Consider the following 3,325-nt stretch of genomic DNA (forward strand, 5'->3'; position numbering starts at 1 on the left):
GCCGGTTCAGAGCCACTCTAGCTCTGGGGATGAAGCTGTTCCTGAGTCTGGAGGTGCAGGCGTAGAAGGCCTTGTAACGTCTGCCAGAGGAAAGTAGTTTGAACTGTCCATTACAAGGGGGCGAGGAGTCTTTATGGATGCTTATGGCCTTCCTGAGGCACCGTGTGTGGTAGATGCCCTCCAAGGCTGGTAGCGGTGTCCCAATAATCCTCTGCACTCTGTGGACGACGTGCTGAATAGCTCTCCTCTCCGTCTCCGTGCAGCTGAGATACCACACAGAGATACCATACGTTAATATGCTCTCTGTGGTGCAGCGGTAGAAGGTTGTCAGCAGCTGTTGGGGCAGACCAGTCTTTTTTAATGCCCTCAGGAAGCATAGTCGTTGCTGTGCCTTCTTGACCAGCGCAGCAGTGTTGGTGGACCATGTGAGGTCCTCTGAAATGTGAGTGCCCAGAAACTTAAAGCTGGACACTCTCTCCACACTTTCCCCTTAGATGGAGATTGGGGTGTATTCTCCATTATGGGACCTCCTGAAGTCAATAATCACCTCCTTGGTCTTGGAGCTGTTTAGTGACAAGTTGCTACATGCGCACCAGTTAGCCAGGTTCTGCACCTCCGCTCCGTAGTTTGTTTCGTCATTTAATCAGTCTGGTGAACCTTCTCTGCACTCCCTCTATGGCAATAATGTCCTTCCTCAGATTTGGAGACCAAAACTGTACGCAATACTCCAGGTGTGGTCTCACCAAGACCCTGTACAACTGCAGTAGAACCTCCCTGCTCCTATACTCAAATCCTTTTGCTATGAAAGCTAACATACCATTCGCTTTCTTCACTGCCTGTTGCACCTGCATACCTACTTTCAATGACTGGTGTACCATGACACCCAGGTCTCGTTGCATCTCCCCTTTTCCTATTCGGTCACCATCCAGATTAAAGTCTGCTTTCCTGTTCTTGCCACCAAAGTGGATAACCTCACATTTATCCACATTATACTGCATCTGCGATGCATTTGCCCACTGATGACATGCACGGCACGAGATACCTCTGCCCATAAACACACATGCACAGGACGCACAAACACACACTCACACAGTTGACAAAGAATGCCTCTGTATGACTCTATCTGTAACAACTGCCATCCATTCCCCTTGGGATTGGACGCATGTGTCTTCGCTGAGTTCCATGAGTTCAGCATAGTGCGCTCTCCATGAGGTTCCACCATCTTCCCTGAAATAATTAGAGCTATGGAATCATAATCATTGAGTATTTCCTCATGGATATAGAGTATATGGCCCAACTGCCCAGTTCGGCCAATATAACCATTTAACCATATAACCATATAACAATTACAGCACGGAAACAGGCCATCTCGGCCTTTCTGGCACGCAGCACTTGTCCACCTACCTGCATATGGCCCCCATCCCTCTAAACATGTTATATCCTTGGACCTGTGTAAATATTTCTTTGTGTAAATATTTCTGTGTAAAACTTTGCCATTTTACCTGCTTCAACGATCTTCTCTGCATCTCTTTCAATAAACCAACCAACATTTGCGTGAAACATGCGATGGTAATCTCCAAATATATATATATATATTACGGAGTTCCAGACTGAAATAAACAGTGGATGCAAACAACCCCACTCACCCACTCCACGCCCTGAAGGTGATCAAGTGCAGCATCTTCAGTCAGAGACTGATTGCACCAATGTGCAAAACGGAGAGACATAGGGAGTCTTGTATACCAGCTGCTATAAGGTTTTATAATGCACAAAAATAATTTTGGATTTTTTTTTTTTTTTTTTTAAGTATTCATTCATTGTATTTTAACTTATTAAGTATTGAAGCTATCTGTGGAAATGTGTGGTGTTATGTTTGTCTTGAAGCTGTTGTGGCACTGTAATTTCCTGTAAAGGATTATTAAAGGTTATTCAATTCAATTCAATTCAATTTGAACGTTTTCTTTGGAACGGAGTAGAAAGTACAACTATCTTTCGCCGTGGCTCTCTGACGCATGTTTGCTAACAGTCTGCCTCGGGTAACTGTTTTCATAACGGTGGTGAAGCTATGGAATTATTTGCCACAGAAGGCCAAGTCAGTGGATATTTTGGAGGCAGTGATATATAGATTCGTGATTAGTACAGGTGTCAGCGATTATGGGGATAAGGCATGAGAATGGGGTTGGGAGGGAGAAATAGACGACTTGTTTTTAAATGGTGGAGAATATTTGATGGACCAAATGGGCTAATGCTCCTCCTATTCCTTATGACCTCATGACGTTATGACACTCTGATCGGTCGCCTTAGTCTCTGGTCATCAATACACACTTTGCGACCAGTTTGCTGCCAGTAATCAGCTCCTCTCTTTCCGCTCGCGTCGAAATCGGTGTAGTGGAAAATTCTGATGATGTCTATAGCGGCAGTCATGGTTAACATATAAACTGTTTTCTGTATAATGAGACACAGGCAGTTGGCTGTCACAAGGGATGAGAGGGAGAGCGATATTTATATTAATGGGATCCGCAGAACATTAGTTATAGTCTATGGAACGCTGTGTTCTTCTCAAGCCTCACAAGTCCATAACGCCAATCATAGGTAGCAGATAATGCGTTCTGTGTAAAATGAGACACATACTCCTGGCTATCACAAAGAATACGTGAGACTGAGAAAGAGTTATACTTATATTATTGAATTCCTTTATATTCTACGGAACTGTACAAACTCATTATAACCTTCAAATACTTCCAACAATTGATGGTGCAGTACTGCACGCAAACATCCAAGTGCAGCCTGATATCAATGGAATATAACTGCAACATCTCTTTCTGTTAAGTATATTAAAAACCATTAAAAATTATATTACAAATTTGTTCCATAGATGCTACCTTACCCACTGAGTTTCTCCAGCATTTTGTCTACCTTCGGCTTTCCAGCATCTGTAGTTGCTCACTAACATAGAAACGTAGAAAATAGGTGCAGCAGTAGTAGGCCATTCGGCCCTTCGAGCTTGCCCCGCCATTCAATATGATCATGGCTGATCATCCAACTCAGTATCCTGTACCTGCCTTCTTTCCATACCCCCTGATCCCTTGAACAACAAGGGCCACATCTAACTCCCTCTAAAATATAGCCAATTAACTGGCCTCAACTATCTTCTGTGGCAGAGAATTCCGCAGATTCACCTCTCTCTGCGTGGCAAACATTTTTCTCAGTTCGGCCAACATAACCATATAACAATTACAGCATGGAAACAGGGCATCTCGGCCCTTCTGGCCCGTTGCATACATCCATCTACCTTCATATGGCTCATATCCCTATAAACGTGTTA

The sequence above is a fragment of the Leucoraja erinacea genome, unplaced genomic scaffold (assembly GCF_028641065.1).
Source record: "Leucoraja erinacea ecotype New England unplaced genomic scaffold, Leri_hhj_1 Leri_494S, whole genome shotgun sequence".
NCBI lineage: Eukaryota > Metazoa > Chordata > Chondrichthyes > Rajiformes > Rajidae > Leucoraja > Leucoraja erinaceus.